General features: G+C 31.6%; 1 long non-coding RNA gene across 1 annotated transcript; it reads left to right on the top strand.

Annotated features, from left to right (window-relative positions):
* The first annotated feature begins 982 nt into the window (after positions 1-982).
* Positions 983-2,453, top strand: LOC11418628 (uncharacterized). The gene is made up of 3 exons (XR_003010632.2): positions 983-1,120; positions 1,211-1,313; positions 2,141-2,453. It is a non-coding gene; the product is annotated as an uncharacterized lncRNA (long non-coding RNA).
* The last annotated feature ends 5,995 nt before the right edge of the window (positions 2,454-8,448 follow it).

Consider the following 8,448-nt stretch of genomic DNA (forward strand, 5'->3'; position numbering starts at 1 on the left):
CCCTTTGTCCATTGCAGATCTGTCACATGAATGAGATCCATATCCATCCAATCCATCCACTACAAAATTCATCCATCAAACAAAAAATTTTGTTAATGGATTGGATTTGATCCATTCACCTTATTTTAAAAATTCAATGGATCACCTCTTTAAATTAAAAAAAGTCCAATAGATATCTTAAAACAACTATTAAAGGTTAGATAAGAAATAAAAAATAATAATGAAACTTTGATATACAAGAACTGTTTTTATATTAGCTATATCGTAAGAGTTAAAGGGACAAACATGATACATAAAAAACAATAATGACGTCGAATTACACGCAATAAATTTGTGAAAACTTTATTCTATATGCTAGAGGAACAAGCAAGATACGTCAATATAGTTTTGAAACATTATTTAACATTTGTTCTAATTTTATTAAAGAAATAATTGCAACAACATTATTATTGAAAATTATTTAATTGACAAAACTATATCATGATGATTTTACTATATAAAGTTATGAAACAATTTATATGTGTTACCTTGTTTTGTTTTATTTTTTAAATCATCAATTTATTGAGCCAACCTTTAAAATCAGACATTCTAATTATTTTAAAAAAGTGGTGATTATTATTTCTTCTATGACATGAAATTGTTTAAAAAAAAAAATAGACTCGCACAGTTAAAAATCAGGGTGTTAGAACGCTAAATAAATGAAACAATAAAGAACAATGAAAAATGTTGGATTAAGCAAATAAATGAAAGTATAAACATCTTATTAAATACTAATCAATAAAGTAAATCAAATAACTTATGAAAGGCTAGATAAGAAATAAAAGATATTAATGAAAGGTTTGTAAACAAAAATGAACTATAAAGACAAGAAATATTTTTACATTTCCTCTATTATGAGAGCTAAAGGGACAAACATGCTACATCAATGTGCTTTCAAAATACTTAGCAATTGTTTTAATTTTAATGAAGGAATTCTTGAACGAGAATTTTCACGATATAAAGTGATAAAAACAATTTATATTTCTTAAACGTAAAGGTAAAAAAATGGCTGAGATTTTCAAGGTTTTCTATACACTGATAATTTTTGCTTCCCTATATTATGTTGTAGCTTTAGTGCAAAGTAAGCACATTCTCTATTTTCTTGTTTATCTTATTATCAATCTTTCACCCCATTTTTGTAATATTTCTTTATTATTACTTTATATTTTAGACGAATGTGTTACTGATGGCGATTGTCGTAGATTATATCCCCATTTAATTCCTCGATATCCGATGTGCAATGAAGGTACTTGTGTGTGTATTTTTGAATAAAGGTAAAAAAATATTTATTTATTATGTCTAAGTCTTTGATTTTCTATGCTCATCATAATCTTTTTACTTTTATAATTACTCTCTCTAGTTCATATATTTCATCAATTTTGTAATTTTCTTGATAGCTATTAATTATTATATATTTATATACGAATGGAACATGTTGACTCTATGAGTACATTCTTGATAAGTTACTATGTTTAATAACTCATTATATACAATTAATTTAACTAATCTTGAGACGAGTCACCTAGATCAATAGAGGAAGGGATGGTTCACTAGTGATTATGTGTTTATTATGCACCTATATTGTGAAAGCGAGGATGGTATTAATATTTTTCCGATGAGAATTAAATGATGATATTGTTTTCATTTTGTTTTTTAAACATTAACATACAATTATTCATTATGGAAATGACAACATGATTTATTATGAAAAACCTAATGACTCTTGCTAATCCCGAGATGTTGGGGATTACTTATAAAGTCATGCAATCCTTACTAGTGAAAAAACAATAATACACTTGTATGAGTGTGATCTGCTAAAGTTCACCTCGAGGGGTGCTATTCTTTTTTTACTTCTGATGTCCTCCAAGTCTACTATTTTGAGTATGACCTATTGGTAAACATGCCTGTGGAGAGGTGTATGAACATTGCATTTGAGATACATATCCTGTACAATTCTATGTGCATCTAGAAAATTATTGTATTATGAATGTATCTTTGTGTATTTGTTTCTATTCCATCCTATTGTTATACCACTTTAAGTGACTTGGAACATATTCCACCAATATTTACCAAGTGTTTCTCTTATATGAATTATATGAAGGATATCCCCAAGATATGAATAAACAACAATACAAGGTTTTTGCTTATGGGAATAAAGTGTAGAACTATTCTCTCACATATGCTATGATGTTCTTGAAAGTTAGTTTGAATATTGTTTTTGTTTAAATTATGTTGGAAGGATCTATAATTGTGGTAGCAGGGTCGGGTTTAATAATCTGGTCTTGACATTTTTTTTGGGTCCTTAAAATAATATTATGTAGACTATTTTACTATGAGGATAATTGTAAATCTTTAAGAAGCAAAAATATTGTACCTCAAATTATGATATTCAGTTGTTATTTTCCACGATCTAATATTGCATGAATATTTATTATTCTACCAAACTTTTTTATTAACATTTTTCATTGTATTTTACATTTTTATGAAAAATTAAAAGCGCTATTGTCTCAACGAAATACATTAACCTCTCAACTATGTTGTCACCCCAATGTGATGCCAATAAGGTCCATTTAACATGGGAAAGCTAAAGATTTTCCCATGATGGTACGGTTTGTGATATAGCCATTGATATATTATTGTTTATTTGAACGGTCTAGATTTTGCACTTGTTACAATTGCAACTTGTTGTTAAACAAAGAAAATACCACACATATCTTTTTCATATATAAATTCCTCTAAAAAATAATTTGTTTATTATTCTTATTAGAACAATTTACAAGTGACAACACCCTATGCATTCAATTTACCTCTTATTTTATTTTGCATATAGATCTCAACAAACCAAATCTAATTTTTTTTTATTATCTCAACAAACTCATCCAATTAACTATTCAAATACACACATATATACATATACATTATTTATATTTATGCATTCCATTTCCCTCCAATTTTTTGTGTCTTTATTTTTTACAATTATTCGACATTTATGAGATATACATATGATGATCAAATTAGGGAAGTAATAAAGTGTAAGTAGAGTATTGTGTCCACATGGATTGTCGTTTCGTCCAAAAATTCGCGTTACATGTTTTTGAACAAAAAAATAAAATAAAAGAGTTTGGGGTTAGAGATTGCAATTTTTATCAGTTTGCAACAGAACAAGTTACCTCCATTGGTTGCAGAAATGTAAGCAGTGGTTAGGATTCTTTGAATCCCCCTATTCATTTCTTTGAGTTAAATAACATTCATGTCATGTTTAGTTATGTTAAGTAGATTATCTAAGGGATGAGTCTGTTGGGATTTTCTAAACTAATTAGTTCGTTAAGTTGCACCTGTTGATCATACGATGATCCTTACGTGCATGGTCTTACTCTCTCAGTTGATTTTAGCCTATCCCTCCAATGTTGAGTTGAACCTACTGGTCACACAATGATCCTTACGTGTGGGGTCTTACTCCCTCAAAGGTAATTGAAACATAGACTTAAATTGGCATTCCTAAATTTTCAAAAGTATGTTGGACACTGTTCCTAAAGAGTTTTTCCATCTATGAATCTTAGGAGCTTCATAGCACACTCTCCCTATCGGTAGTTATACAAACGGACAACCCTATCAGTGTCTACCTTTCCAAGGGTCGAGGAGAATAGTTCCACTGTGTTGATTTACGTCGCGAAGTCGCTTGTTTTCTTAATTAATAACTTGTTACATCCTAAGATTAGCAGATTTTGCTCAGTATTAGTAATGTCACCTCCTAAGTACTTATTACTAGGGTCAACTTGCTCTTGGTATCTTTCATCTAGTTACTAACTAATTACTTCCTAGATATACAAATATAAATATCAAGATATAAATATCAATATTAGGCCATGTCACTACCTAAGTGCCTAAACTAGGGTTGCGCTCAAGAGGAGATTTTTTTTAGATAAGCAAGGAGAGAGACAGACATCAGGAGATAACACCGACATACCAACTAATTGGCACCCCAGGAAGCCTCCATCCTATGCCTGTCAAACTCTAAAATTCAATAAAAAAGGGGGAAAAAGTCTGTACAAAGAGAGGGGGGATTAGGCCAAAACCCTCAAAAAAGAAAAGCAAACAAAGCAAAAAATAAAAAATAAAAAATGACTAAGGAAATCTATAAAAGGGATAGAAATCCATATGCAACTTTGTCGGAAGAGTTTCTAACCTAATAGAACCTTGAATCCAATGACCCATATTCGCCAATTTGTCCGCACAGCTGATACCTGCATGAAATACAACGGACATTCCAATATAACAGAATTATTTGGAAGATGGAGGACCACCCTTTGCACGGGTTTGATAGGTCTTGCCAATGACTTGCATTTTACGATTTTGCTTCTGCGCCTTTGTAAGAACTTGAGTGAAGCCTTCGTCAGCCATTCGTTGATCATATTCACGGATTCTGGCCCATAAATCAAGACCATTCTGTATGTTCCTGCTGCTGTGAACATGTTGCTGTACGGGTGGGACCTGAAACTCATGGTCTACGTCGGCAGCAGTGGAGTCTTGCTCATTTCCCCGATCGACTATGTTCTCCTCAACATCTATCTCCTCCAACACGTGTAAAGAAGTGCTAGGAAGCCGGTCGGTGCGAGTTGTAGTAACTTCTGTCTGATCCTCAAATGTGTAAGTAGCTTCAAACTCTTTATTGACAGAATGCAGATTTTCCTGAGGAGAAGATGTATCCCCTTGTTGTGCCAAATTTTCATCTGCAATGGTATGTTCTAAGACATCGTCAGCTTGCAAAGTTACTTCCAAAGCTATAAAAGCCTCGGTTGATGTGTTGTTTTGCTCGTGCACTTCCTGCTCGAGTGAGTCTTGCTGCGGTGATGGAGGAGCAACCGGCTCTGGATGTGTTTCCAATTGTTGCTGCGGTGATGGGGGAACGACCGGCTCTGAAAGCTTTTCCACTACAGTGGGAGTTGGAACATGCTTCGGGTCTTGAAAAGCTGTAGAAGAGCCTATACCTGAGGGGTTATCCTTATGAGGTATCCACTCTAGTCTCTGTTGAGGAACTTGTTTCTTACCCTGAGCTACCTTTTCTTTGACACTTTCTTTTTCCTTCCGGGGGTAAAGCCACCGACAAGCAGTAACATCATGGCCTATGTTATGACAATGAGTGCAAAAATCCGGCATACGTTCATACGCTCAAGAGGAGATAAATCTAACACAATAAGACTAAATAGCAAACAAAAAATAACTAAATAAACGACATTACATTAAGTAATTATCCAAAAAAATAAATAGAGGTTCAACGTAGAACCCTAGCCTATAAATATTTAGTTACTCCTAGTAACGAAACAACTATTTACAAAAGAAATAAAACTTACCCTAAAAACTTGGAGATGAGAGAGAAACTCCTTTGAAAATCTTCTAGAATCCGCCTTCCTTTTGTACTGCTCCAGTTTTGAGGAAGGTGATATTTATATGGAAAGTTTCCACTTGGGTTTGGGCTAAAAACGCGAGCTTTCTTCCTCAAAAAGTCACAAAATTGTGACTTTTTCGCAAGTTACCATGCTCAGGGCGCCTAGGCCATGCGCTAGCCGCATGTGCCTTGGAAGTAAACTGATTCCAGTCTCTTAGCGCCCCATTTCATGGGCCTGGAGCATGTGCCTTGTTACTCCATGTTCTAGGCACCTACATCCATGCCCTGGGCGCTTCTGAGTGCGTTCAGGGTGCTGAAATGCTTGTTTCTTTGCCTTTTTAGGTGTTTGCTTTTGCGTATGTTGTCTTGGAACTTGGGAAAAGAATTCCTTCGTTTGTAAAGTCTTTTGAGGCCTCTTAAATCTTCATTATTTGTCTTCCTAATGACCACCTAAATATTTGGATGTCTTTGCTTTGTCGATTTGCATGATTTCGTTGTTAGTTACATCAAAAACACCCTAAAATTGCCATGTTTCGGTAAGAACAAAAATACAAACTCAAATATAGAAAACATTACAAATATCTCGAAATCATAGGCAATTGCTATAATACTCCTCTGTTTTTCTAAGAAAGAAGGAAAAATAATCTAAGAACTAATTTCATAGATTTTCCATTAAAAATAAAAATAAAAACAATGGTTGGATGTCAACTGTCCTCTTTCTTTAATTTCATTTATTTTCACTTGAATCTCAAAGCATGGTTGCGACTGTTTGTGTAAATTCTTGTATTTTTAATATAATAATAAAAACAATAGAATTACAAAATACTCCCTCCGTTCTAAAATACATGTTGTCATGCACACAAGTTGTAGAAAATGGCATGGCCCGTGATATAAGTTTGATAAAAAAAAAATAAGTTACACTTCCCTCCCCTCAAATATGCTTGAATTATTACACTCCCCTCCCTTCCTATTCAAAACTTATTAGAAATTTTTTCACTCCCCTCCTTTAAGAGAAACTTGAATTACATTCCCCTCCCCTCATGTTAAAATCTACACTTTACTCATTCAATATTTTTTTTTCTAAATTTATAATAATCTAGCAAAATAATAATAATCTATCACACTTCGGGAAAAAAAATAGTATTACGATTCTATTTTAATATAATAAAAAATTGAATGCATATTCTTTGTTTTTTGAAGAAGAAGAAAAAGAAGAAAAATGCATATTTTTTGTTATTTTTTATTTACAATTTTATTCACATGTTGTTTTAAACCCTATTATAAAATATGAAACAACCTAAAATAAAATTAAAATATGTGAAAAATTACTAAAGACAATAAATCATGGTTATTTAAAAGTTAATTTTATAATTTAAATTATAAAATCAATAGCAAAATATTTAAATTTAATTATTATTGACATTTAAATTATAAAGAAATGAATTAATTTTTCTTAAATGGTGGTTCAAAATTAATAGATATCATAGAAATATTTATTTATGTTAAAATAGATTAAAGTGTATTGCATATTTAATAATTAAGGAAAGGGGGTTGTAATTTAAGCATCGTATAAGCGAGAGGAGTATAAATTTTACTTTTCTAGGAAAGGGAGTGTATATTTTAACATAAAAGTGGAGGGGAGGAGAGTGTAATTCAAACATCTTTGAGGAAAGTGGAGTGTAATTTACCCTAAAAAAATTATGTATGCGGTAAATGAAAATAGTCCTTTATTAAATTTATATTAGAGTCAAACTTGAGTCATTAGAAGAAGTATACTCTAAGATCTCAAGTCAACATCTCTAAATCAACTAAAGCGGATTTAAACAATACTTTACTATTTTATAAAAGATGAATATAGTCTTTAAACAATAATCCTTTATTAAATTATAAAAAATGAATATAGTCTTTAAACTTGAATCGACGAATTTATCTTTAAGAACGTAATTCATGTATACTCAATAATAACTCAATAATAACTTGTCCGTTGATTTATCTTTAAACTTGATTAGTTCCCACGAACCTATGCGTATTGGATCTGAACGGGTATAAGTAAATCTCTTTCGGAATAGTTTAGAAATTAGAGACATTTAGATTAGAATAATTTGTTCCTTTCTAAGTATTTAGCCAATTTATTATTGCCCATTTATTATTGATGTTGTTGATCTTATATATAGGTCATGCTCCCTCTGTGTATCAATAACAATTATAATTTCATCAATATCAGATTTTTTCCTATCATCAGAACAAGTTCTGTAATAATGTGATTTGCATAAGCACATTAGAAGCATTTTTTGATAGAATTTTACCAAAAAAATGTTTTCTATTCTTCACTGATGCATTATAGAATCGAGGATGATTTAGAGATGGAAAATGAAAGAGAATTGGTTGATAATAATGGTCAAATTCAATTTTTTTTTCTTCTGATGTGCACGTATCATATATTTATAATACAAGATATATCATTTTGCACATGAAAAGTAACCTTTCACAAAGTTACAATCATATGCAATCAGAATTTTGAATCAAGAGATGTGTAGGTTCACTTCAAGTTAAATAATAACAATGAAATAATACATCATAATCTAATCTATGAAGGGATACAACCATTGAAAACCAAAAACACGAGGAAAACCGCAAAAAACACAAATTCAGACTGCCCAGAACGGCGAACGCACCTAGCACCCAAGACAGAGTCAGCAATTCATGTATACTCAATAATAACTCAAGCATTATAGCATATTATTGATCAATCAACGGACAAGTTATACGAGTATTACAGTTTGAGATCATCACAAATCTCTGTTGCTCTCTCTTCTTGTCGAGGCCATGCATACTAATGGTTGAGTTTTTTTGCCTACCCCATGTTATCCCACTTCGAGTTATCGTCATTTTTGGTTCGGTTCAGTTTAGTTTTTTCTTGGTTCTGTTCGGTTCATTTCAAGTGTGATCAGACATTTCATGAAACTGGACCCAGAAGTATATAAAAGTTGAAGCATGTTATATCTTCTCTTAGTGTCATAATT

This window comes from Medicago truncatula, chromosome 3 (genome assembly GCF_003473485.1).
Source record: "Medicago truncatula cultivar Jemalong A17 chromosome 3, MtrunA17r5.0-ANR, whole genome shotgun sequence".
Lineage (NCBI taxonomy): Eukaryota > Viridiplantae > Streptophyta > Magnoliopsida > Fabales > Fabaceae > Medicago > Medicago truncatula.